General features: G+C 37.5%; 1 pseudogene; it reads left to right on the top strand.

Annotated features, from left to right (window-relative positions):
* Positions 1–9,407: 9,407 nt before the first annotated feature.
* LOC105743690 lies at positions 9,408–10,003 on the top strand (annotated as a pseudogene).
* The last annotated feature ends 1,504 nt before the right edge of the window (positions 10,004–11,507 follow it).

The following is an 11,507-nucleotide window of genomic DNA, read 5'->3' on the forward strand; positions in this document are numbered from 1 at the left end:
CCAACTGTGACCAGAAGAAAGCAAAGCGCTTCCTCCTTCTAATAGGGCTTTAAGGGCAGGACCAGGACAGCCTCAGACACCCTCTAGATCCAACTTAAAACTTGTGGTCCCCAATATCCTGCCATCTAAACTGAACCAGGCTTTCTTTTTAAATCTTAGATAACTCTTATGCACTTCCTCTCCATTAACCTAAGTCTTTCTTTTGTATAAACCACTCATTGATTCATCTGCTGTACACCAGGCCCTTTTCTGTTCCTTAGATTTCAAACATGAAAGACTCCTTCCTCTCAAGCAAAGAATTTCCCCCATTTCTAGGAAAGCAATAAAAATATTCACTAGAGGGATCACTTTGAAGAGAACTGTGAGCTTGCTTTGAGACTGAAGGCTCAGTATGAAGGAGTAAAGGGTCAAATCTAAAACTTACCTTCAAATATTATACCAAAAAAAAAAAAAAATGAGTGGGAGAAAACAGATATGGCAAAATATTCGTAACAGTTTTAGGTTAAAGGTATAAATTCAAGACTGGGTGTGGTGGTGCGGGCCTGTGATCCCAGTGCTTGGGAGACTGAAAGCAGGAGGATCACTGAGTCTGAGCTGTGTAGTGAGACCCTGTAAGCCCTGTCCTAAATACATAAAATAAATAAATAAATGAAAGATATAAATTCATTACATCAATACTTCAACTTTTCTGTATGCTTGAAATACATTATGAAAAAGGAAGGAAAACAACAAACCTCCAATGGAATCAGATTGTAGTGACTCTAAAGTGGTCTGGTAATATGAACTGTGGCGAATTATTATTAACCTTTCTAAAGCTAAATTTAGTCATGTATAAATGTAGGCAATCACTTTATATAATAGAATGAGTTGTTATGTACATTAAATTAGATAACATATGTAAATGCAGCTTTGACACATAAGAACAGTATATTAGATATTATTTTATTTAATAGGATAATCATATGAAATGTAGTTTTTAAAATACAGATTGTTTCCACAAATATTCCAGAACTAGAAATTTCTTTTAATACACATAATGTAAAAATATTTATTCAGTACTTCTATTTCATGAGTGAACTGAGTGAGAAACTAAACAAAATTTGCATAGAACAGAAAAAAGTAGAAAGTGGATTTCCAGAAAAATAAGCAAAGTGAAAATTCAAGCATTCTCTGAGGACCTGTGGAAAGGATCTGAGCACAGGTGATATATATAATTCAATTAAAAGATTTTGAGGGGTACTGATGTGCATGAGATGGGACCAAATATAGGACAAATGTTTGAATTTTTTTAAATGTAGTACAGTGAAAGACACATTGTCCTGAATCTCCCACAAAGTGTTCTCCCTTCACTTTGAACACATTTATCTCATTGTTCTGTTCACTTTCTGAAGGAGTTCTAGAAGTCATTTGTCATAAGTGTCATGAGTTGTGTTGTTACAGTTGCCTTTCTGTCATGAATCAACTCAAAATGTTTATCTTTCATGGAAACTGACTTGGAGAAGAACCAGAAGTCATTCAGAACAAGATCTGAAGGATAAATTTGATAAAGACACCACATAACATTTTCATTTGATAGAAATTGCCATAAATGTATTGTGCCAATTCAGAACATTGAGATAGCTCTGAAAGACATGAGAATTGCTTCAGGAAGTGGACTTTCTGAATGATGGGCAGGTGTGTTTAATGCCTGGACAAGAGTTATAAGGATTAATGGTACTGTGATTTTTACTGTAATATTTTTTATTTAGACATTTGTCTTGGTTACTTTTCTCTCAGTGCTGAGACAAAATACCTGACACCCAGAATTGAGGAAGGAAAGGTTTATTTAGCTCACAATTAGTGGAGGTTTCAGTGCATACTCAGCTGGCTCCAAGGCAGCATAGCACATGGCAGAGGGTAGCTGTTCATGGTGGCTGAAGGCAGGAAGAGTAGAAAGGGAGGAGCAGCAGATGTGGCAGCTAGCAAGCCTCTCTCCCCTTCATATATTGTATTCAGGTTATCTGTGCCAGGGCAGGTGGCACTCATACCCATAATCCCAGAATTGGATCATGAATTAATCACAAACTCCAGAAGCCTGCCCCAACAACTGCATTAGGCTTTAGGGGGACAACTAGACACAAACCATAACATGCTGCCCCTAACTCCCAAAGGATTCATGCATATCTCTTTATGCTAAAAGCATTTTATCCCATCTCTAAGAGCAGTGCTGAAAAGTCCAGGTCCCAAGTCTCCAAGATCTAAGGCAAACTCTTAGCTGTGAACCCCTGTACAAATGAAAAGTTAATACTTCCAACATTCAATGGCACAAGAAAAACATTACCATTCCAAAAGGTACAAACAGAAGGATAAAAAGTATTGGGACCAAAGCAAGTCCAAAATCCAGTAGGTCAAACATTAAGTTCTGTAGTTCCATGTGAAACATCCAAAGCGATCTGTGACAAATTGCAAGTTCCATGTGGCTCCACCTCTTGGTACTTCTGGGGTGGTAGCTCCTATGGCTTCTCTCTTGGGCCTTATTTGCTCCTTCCTTGCAGCTTTCCTTAGACAATCCATGTTCCTGGCTTTTCCAAATATCTGGGTTCTCTACTGCACAATAGACTTCTCACTCTCTGCTTCACATACTTCCCTCTCATGGCCACACTGCCTGGCCCCACAGGCCTTCTGAAATCTAGGTGGAACCCTTCTTAACCTCAGAACCCTTGCATTCTGCATGCACCTAAAACTACTGGATATTGCCAAGGTCTGCTGCCAGCTGGAGTAATAGCCAGGTTTTCTTCTCTCTTGGCTATAGGGGCTGAGTGCCTGGATTGCTGATCACTCTGACCCTGATTCTGAGGAACAAACTCTGTATAATGCTCTCATTCTGGAACCTGGTGTGGCCACCACTGCCATTCTAGGACATGGAACTCTGCGGCTTTTTCCTCAAAGCAAAGTTACTTTTTTAGTTTTGAGGCTGTAAAGAGTGGAGACTTGTTGCTTCTTGTGATACCCTCTGGCCATCTCTTCTATTTCCTGTTCATTCTCAGCATGGAGATCTTCTCAGCTCCATCTTTGCAGCCTACAGCTTTACTAGAGCTTTCTTTTTGGCCAAATTAATAATATTTTAAAACATCCTGATGTGTTCTTTGCTCTTGATTCTCAGCATAAATCCTTATAAAAGCCCCCAACTATAGCCATGTCACTGCCTCAACATTCAACTGCCTTGAATTTCTTCTGCCTCATTATTCAGTCCACTGCACTTAATCTCAGTCTCGAGCAAAGCCCCTGGATGCAAGCAAAATGCAGGCAAACTTTCCGCCGACCCATAACACATGTCATTTGGAGTCCAAAAACCAACGCAGTTATTCTCTCGAGCAGAAACCTCTCAGTCTGGTCTTTACAGACAGGATTTCTATCAGCATTCTGATCTCCTGAGTTCTGACCATAATCTCCCACACAGAACAGTCGAAGGTAATCTAGTGCTTCTCTTTCAGGCAACATCTACAAACCTTTCCTATATGTTCCCACAAGCCATTCCCAAAGGTGTAGTCACAGCAATGACCCCACTCCTGGTACCAAATTCTGCCTCAGTTACTTTTTGCTCATTGCTGGGACAAAATACCTGACACTCAAAATTAAGAAAGGAAAAATTTATTTAGCTCACAGCTAGTGGAGGTTTCAGTCCACACTTGGCGGGCTCCAAGGCAGAGTGGCACATAGCAGAGGGCAGCTGTTCATGGAGTGGAAATCAGCAAAAAGCCAGAGTTAAAAGGGAGGAGCAGTGACTGTGGAAGCTAGCAAGCCTCTCATCCTCCTTTATATTGCATTGAGGCTATCTGCTCCAGTTCAGGTGTAGCACTCACCCCCATAATTCTATGGATCATGAATTAATCACAAACTCTAGAAGCCTGCCCCAGTGACTACATGAGGCTTGGGGGAGGACAACCAGACACAAACCATAACAACATGCATGGTATCTTTTCATCATACTTCATATTAGAAACAAGTAGAAAGCTACTACTAATGTAAAGCTTAGAGGGTTAAATTAAGATTGCAGCTGTGTTATCAAGAATAATATTAATAGACTTAAAGAATGTTTTGAGGTAAAATTGATCAATATGATAATTATGGAGAAAGTTGTATAAAATAGTCATAGATATACAAAAAACAGAAAGCAATTAACAAAATGTCAGGAGCATATCCTCATATCAATAATAATCTTAAATGTAAATGGATTAAACTCTCCAATCAAGACACATTATGACCAAGTGAATTTTTAAAATTATCTAGTGTATGCTGCTTATAAGAGTCTCATTTAGGCTGACCTAATAGCTCAGCAGATTAAAGCACCTGTAAGCAGGCACAGGGGCCAGGGATTCGATCTTTGAGCCTGCCATGCCAGCCCTGCCCTCAGGACACGCTGAGAGGGCAATTGTGACTGGGCGTGGTGGCACATGCCTGTAATCCCAGCTTTTGGGAGGCTATAAACAGGTGGATCACTACAAGTCCGATCTAGTAGTGAGACCCTGGACACCCTGTAAACCCTTCCCTAAAATACAAAAAAAAAAAAAAAAAATCTCATATCAACTTTAAGGACATATATGGGCTAAAAGTGAAGGGATGGAAGATATACCATGGGAGTAATAATCAAAGAGGAGCAGTGATGTCTGTATTTAAATCAATGAAAATAGACTGTAAGCAAAAAATTATTTCAAGAATAAAAGATGGTCATTATCTAATAATAAAGATGTCAATAGGACATAGCAATTATAAATACATACACATTTAGCTTCAGAGCACATAAATATATAAAACAGATATTGGTGGGCATGAAAGAAGAAATAGCAATACAATAATAGTATAGGACTAAAATACCCCTTTTTTTAAAAACAGGAGATATGTGAATCAAACAGAAAACTAACAAGATAATACTGAACCTGAACTTTCTTTTAGACTATATGGACCTAACAAACACACTGTTAACCATAAGTATCTCAATATTCATTTTTATTCACATGGAACATTGTTGATAGACCATACATTAGGCAGTAAAGCAAGTTTAAACAACTTAAGAAGATGGAATTCATATCTAGTGAATTGGGGTGAAATGAGAAGTCAATAATAGGATGAATTTTTGAAAATTTAAAAGCAGAAATTAAACAAGCCCATGAGTAGTGAGTCAACAAGGAAATCAAATGGGAATATTAAAAAAGATTTTGATACAACTAGCAATTTAACCACAATATATCAAAACCTCTGAAATGTATCAAAAGCAATTTTATAGATAATTATGTAACAGTAAATGTCCATACTAAAAAAAAATAAGATTCCAAATATGTAGCCCCAAACTATGCCTCAGTCAATTATAAAAAGGATGAGTTAGCAGAAGATAGGAAATTTTAAGAATCAGAACAGAATTAAATCAAATAGAGTTGAGGAAGACAATAAAGAAATCAATAAAACCAAGAGTAGTCTCTTTGAAAAACTAAACATAATGCACAAACCCTTAGTAACACTAAGGAAAAAAGAGAGAATCCCTGACACAAGCATGCCAGGTGTGAGGTGACCTTTCCCAAAATGAATAAGCAGTCTCACAATGGATGTGTGGAACACACAGGAAGTGACAAAGTAGGCCCATGTTAGATGCTTAGCAGCCCTCCCATTCAGCACAAGCAAGCAAGCCTGCCTCAGACCCACCCAAGGGTGCAACTCCAAATTGGCTCTACATTTTGCTTCTTCTTGGCACAAGGCAGCAAATGCAAAGACCAACCAACCTGATCTTGGGCAAGGATATGGCCTGAAGAGACAAGGAGCAACTAGACCCCATTATTGTCAGCATTAAGTCCAACAATCTTCTTGAGCCCCTTCCCTGTGGCCCACATCCAGTAGAAACCAGAGGACTGCTCAAGTTTCCCATCAATGGTAGCATTCTACCAGTCTATCATTCTCTTAAGATATTTAGACCATTCACATTGATAGTTATTACTGATAAGTAAATGACCTATTCCTGCCATTGCCTTATTTTCCTGCTGTTGATTTCCTTCTAGTTAACTGCTCACCATGCCTGGCATATTCATTTTATTAGATTTTTTTTTTGTTATTGTTAGTTTCCTTCTAAGATATCCTTGAGAACTTTTTTGGACTGCTGGTTTAATAATTACAAATTTCTTTAGGTACTTTTCAACATGAAAATATATTTCTCCATCAAGTGTTTACTTCTGAGTTTGAAGTACTGTTGGGGATTCTTGCAGAAATGAGCAGTCAGTCATTTATTAGAGTTAAGTAATACCTTTGAACAACTAGATTCAGTATGTAGAAAGTGTTCCATCGAACAACAAAAGAATACATATTCTCCTCAGCAGCACATGCAACTTTCTCCAAAAAAGACCACATATTAGTCAATAAAACAAGTTTAAGTAAATGAAAAGAACTGAAATTATATCATGCATATTACTAGTTCATAATGCAATGAAATTAGAATCAATAACAAAACATGATTATGCAAATCATAGAAACAATAATACATCCCTACATAAACAATGGTTTACAGAAAAAATCAAGGAATAAATAATACAGTTTCTACCACTAACTGATAATTCCAATACAATATACTAAAACTTATAGGACGCAATGAAAGTAGCACTGATAAAGAGGTGTATGGCTATGAATACACATATCACAAAGAGAGAGAAATACCTAATTAATAACCTAAAAGTGAAACTCAAGGTCCCAGAAAAACAAATTCAATCAAAACCAGAAGCTAAAAAAGAAGCAATTTATGAAGATCAGAGGAAAATGCAGTGAAATGGAGAGCATGAAAATGATATCACTAATCAATGAGTTGAAACACTGGTTTATTGAAAACATAAACAAAATAGACAAACTCTTAGCCAATCTAACCAAAAATAAAAGATTTAAATCAAAGCAGTTAGAAATTTAAAAGGTGACATCACAATGGGAACTACTGAAACTTTTAAAAAAAGACTTTTAACAACTACATCGCAAATCTCTGTATCAATAAATTGTCAAATGCAGGACAAAAAATGCTAAGAAAACCCAGGTATTACATATTCATTGCTGAATTCCAGAAACATTTTAGGGAAAATCTTATACCAATACTCCTCAAGTTCTTCAGTGAAATTGACAGGGAAGAATTCCCAAAATTATTAATGGAAGCTACCATTACCCATATTTCAAAACCAGAATAAAGACGTGACCAAAAAAGAGAGTACAGACCAATCTCTTTAGTGAAAATAGATGCAAAAGTCTTCACCATGATGCTGGTAAACTGAAAGCAATGAATCATCAAAAAGATCATACATCACAACCAAGAAGGCTTTATGCAAGGTATATGAGGATGGTTCAACACACATAAATCAATGCAGTATATCACATAAACAGAAGCAAGGACAAAAATCTCTTTTTTAAAATAATTTTATTGAGAAACAAATAGCAACAAGACAGTTTCAAAACCAATTAATGGGACAGTTTCAGTGATTAATACAATACACATTGTTGTCATCATAGTGGTTATCCACAGTACAAGATGCAGACATGATATACTGTCCAAACACTATGAGTACAAATCTTTCTCATTGAATTAAGACAAAGTAGGTGTATATCTATCCTATTTTGTATATACAGATACAAAATGGTTGTTCATTTGTATCCTCTTTTTTTGTTTAGTTTTGTAGAGATGGCTATTCCATTGCCACTTAAATATTGTGGGCACATGAATTCAGCAAAATAATCCAATATAGTCCAGTAGTCCTTAACAGTAGTGGGTTTTCCATAGGACTGGTAATATCAGAAGTTGTTCACTTGAGCCTTTTACAGCCCATCATATTAATATGGCTTTACTTTTTATACCTCATTTTTATACTTTTCTGCTGGATGGTTAAGACCAAGACAAAGCAAGACCTATATAACAAGAAATGTAACTTTTGCATCTGACAAGGTCGGTCAAATTCCCTCACGATTTATCCTGAAATCCTGTACCTCAGTTTGTGGATCCTTTGTGAGTGTCAGCCATGTGGATGAGTCATGGCCATTGCTTGACCAATTTGCTCTCTGTGAAAGAGGTTTTTTTTTTTCTCCATGTAACTGTCCTTAGGCACACTCTACATTGCTGATCACTTTCCTCAGTGGTCCCATAATCTCCTTGATAAGAAAAGTTGGTACATCACTGATTTACATGATGTTACAGTACAAGTTCTCCTATGTCCTGAGTCCTCACTGACCTTGAAAGGCTAGGGCCAAAATGTTGGCTGAAGGACAAAAATATCAATGTCCTTTCATGATAAAAAAAATAATTAAATACTGAGGAAAATAGATTTAGAAGGACCTTAGCTCCATCTGATAAAAGACATTGTGACAAACCTACAGCCAACATCATAATGAATGCAGAAACACTGAAAGTTTTCCCTCTAAAGCCAAAAACAAGAGAAGTATGTCCATTCTCACTATATCTGTCCAACAGAGTACTTAAAACATTAGAGTGATTGGTAATAAAAAGAAATAAAAGGGATATATATATAATATATATATGAAAGGAAAAAAATTATCATCATATTTATAGATGATATGATTCCCTAAATAGAAAATCCAAACAACACACCAAAAAAACTGAACAAAAAATCAAATTCAGCAATATAACAAGATACAAAAACAACTTGTAAAAACTAATAGCATTCCTGTGCACCAACAATGAACCCATTGAGAAAAAAGTCAAGAAAAATACCATTCAGAATAGCAGCAAGAAAAGTTACTTAGGAATTAACCTGACTAAAATGAAAGTGATAAAGTTCTAAAATGAAAACTACAATACTCTGAAAAAGAAGACTGAAGAGGAGATCAGAAAATGGAAAAATATGCTGTGTTCCTGAATAGGCAGAACTAAGATAGTCAAAATGACCATGCTTCCAAAATTGATAAACAGTCATAATATAATCTCAATCAAAATACCAACATTCTTCACAAAAGTGAAGCAAATCCTAAAATTCATATAGAACTGGAAGAAACACAGAACAGCAAAAGCAATCCTAGGTAAGAAGAATAATAATCACCTGAGGGCCAGCCAGATAGCTCACAGACCATAGCGCCTCCCTAGGCAGAGCCCAGCAGCCGGGGTTTGATCCCCAGCGTGCAGTACTGGCCCTGCCCCCAGGGCACATGGAGGCAGAGATCTAGGCATGGTGGTGCGTGCCTATAATCCCAGCACTTGGGAGGCTGAAAACAGGAGGATCACTACAAGTCAATCTACATAGTGAGACCCTGTACTAAATACAAAATTATTATTATTACATAAAAAATGCAAAATATAACTAACCATTACAGAACTGCAAATTAAAACAGCATTGAGGTACCATCTTATGCCAGAAAAAATGGCTGTCAAGAAAACATGGAAGAAACAGGACAATGGTGTGAACATGGGGAAACAAAAGAAAACAAGAAAGTATGTGACCATGAAGCGAATGTTTAGTCTCAGAGATGAGAGACTCAAAGAAAAGGATAGATTATAACCTAAAAAAAAAGAAAAGAAAGATCCCAGTGCTCTACAGGAAAGAGAAGTCCCCCAACGTCCTTCCTGCTTATTCTTCCAGTATAATACACAGCTGGGCCCACCTTATCATATCCTGGTTGATACCAACTTTATCAACTTTTCCATCAAAGCCACATAGGACTTGGTACAATCAGTGATGGACTGCCTGCATGCCAAGTGTATCCCGTGTATAACTGATTGTGTAATGGCGGAAACTGAGAAATTGGGACAGAAGCATCGAGTGCCCTAAGTATTGCCAGGATCCACGGTTTGAACAATTACCTTGCACACATAAAGGGACCTACGTGGACGAATGCTTAGTGCAGAGTAACTCAGCACAACTGTTACATTGTGGCCATGGTTGTCCAGACCTTAAGTGGAGAATCCAGAAGATCCCTGGAGTTCCTATCATGGACATTTCTAATCACAGATACAACATTGAATGGATGCCAGATGATTGATTATGGAGCCCCTTGGTTCTGATTCTTACATGACAAAGCTCCTCTGCCTTCTTCCAACCAACTTTTTGTTTTCAGTTTATCCAGTATGCTATAGCATGAATTATTCACCCACTTGCTGTATTATCAGTGAGTATGGTTAAATCAATTCACTTTTTGATGCTTTCTGACAAAAAAAAAAAAGAAAGAAAGAAAAGAAAAGAAATCAGAAAACAGGAAATGCTGGTTCGGCAGCAGCGGAAAAGGAACCCTTCGCACTGTTGGTAGGGACATGAACTAGGACAGCACGATGGAGGTCAGTGTGGAGATTCTTCAAAACTAAAGATAGAGGCCAGCTATCATCTTTCTAAGTATTTTCCCAAAAGAGTTAAAATCACCAGGTTATAGTGACGTATGTTTATAGCAGCACAATTCATGACAGCTAAATCTGCAAAATGCCCTACATCCCTCAACGGATGATTGGATAAAGAAAATGTGGTATTTATACACAATGGAGCACTACCCTGCCATAAAAGAGATAAACCTGAGGCCTTCATAGAAAAATGGGTCCACTCTGAGACTATAATGTTAAGTGTAATTTCTGGGCATGGTGTCTCTTGCCTATAACCTCAGCACTCAGGATGCTGAGGCACAAGATGCACCATGAGTTCTACCAGTCTGGGCTACAGAGTGAGTTCAAGGCCAGCCTCAACTACATAGTGAAACCCTGTCTCAAAAATAAATAAAATAAAACATATGTTGAAAATAATTCAGTCTTGAGGAAGGAGATCCTGCCACATGCCTCAACATGGATGGACCTAGAGGACACTGTGCCAAGTAAAATAAGCCATTATTAGCAGCACACCACAAAATAAAATATACTGACACTTTAATAAGTACATGTAAGATTTGGTAGAAAAGGAATAATTTTAAAAAATAAAAAAGAAAAATCAATTGGGCTGAGAAGATAGCTCAATGGTCTAAGCTCCTGCCTGGCAAGTGGAAGGACCCGGGCTTGATCCCTAGTACCGCATGCCTTGAAAGCCCTGCCCATGCCAACCAAAACCAGGCATGGTGGCGCATGTGTTAATCCCAGTGTTGGGGAGGCTGAGACAGGAGGGTCACTACGAGTCTGAACTGTATAGTGAGACCCTGTAACAAATGAATAATTTTTTAAAAAGAAGAAATTTGATAGAAACATTGATGAAATAATAAAAATAGTAATATGTTAAAAATATGTAGAGCTCTCATTTACTAAAGGCACTTCAGTTATTTCACCTAATTTCTCTGTTGTTTTCAAAAGTCCCTCAGGTGTTTTTGCAAATTAACAACCGCCTGCTTTTTCACTCCACACCCTGCACCGGCCCTGACACTCCCGTGCACACACCTGAGGAAGATGATTATGAGAAGAATGTCAAACTGCCGCAAGCAACTGCAACCATCTATATAAACTGTGAAGTGTACTGTTATTTTGTTTTCAATTTTTCAAAAAGATGAAGGCCTTTCACAACTGTAGCCAGCTAGTGTAGTCCCCATTTCCAAACGCATGG

This window comes from Octodon degus, unplaced genomic scaffold (assembly GCF_000260255.1).
Source record: "Octodon degus isolate 3935 unplaced genomic scaffold, OctDeg1.0 scaffold00150, whole genome shotgun sequence".
Lineage (NCBI taxonomy): Eukaryota > Metazoa > Chordata > Mammalia > Rodentia > Octodontidae > Octodon > Octodon degus.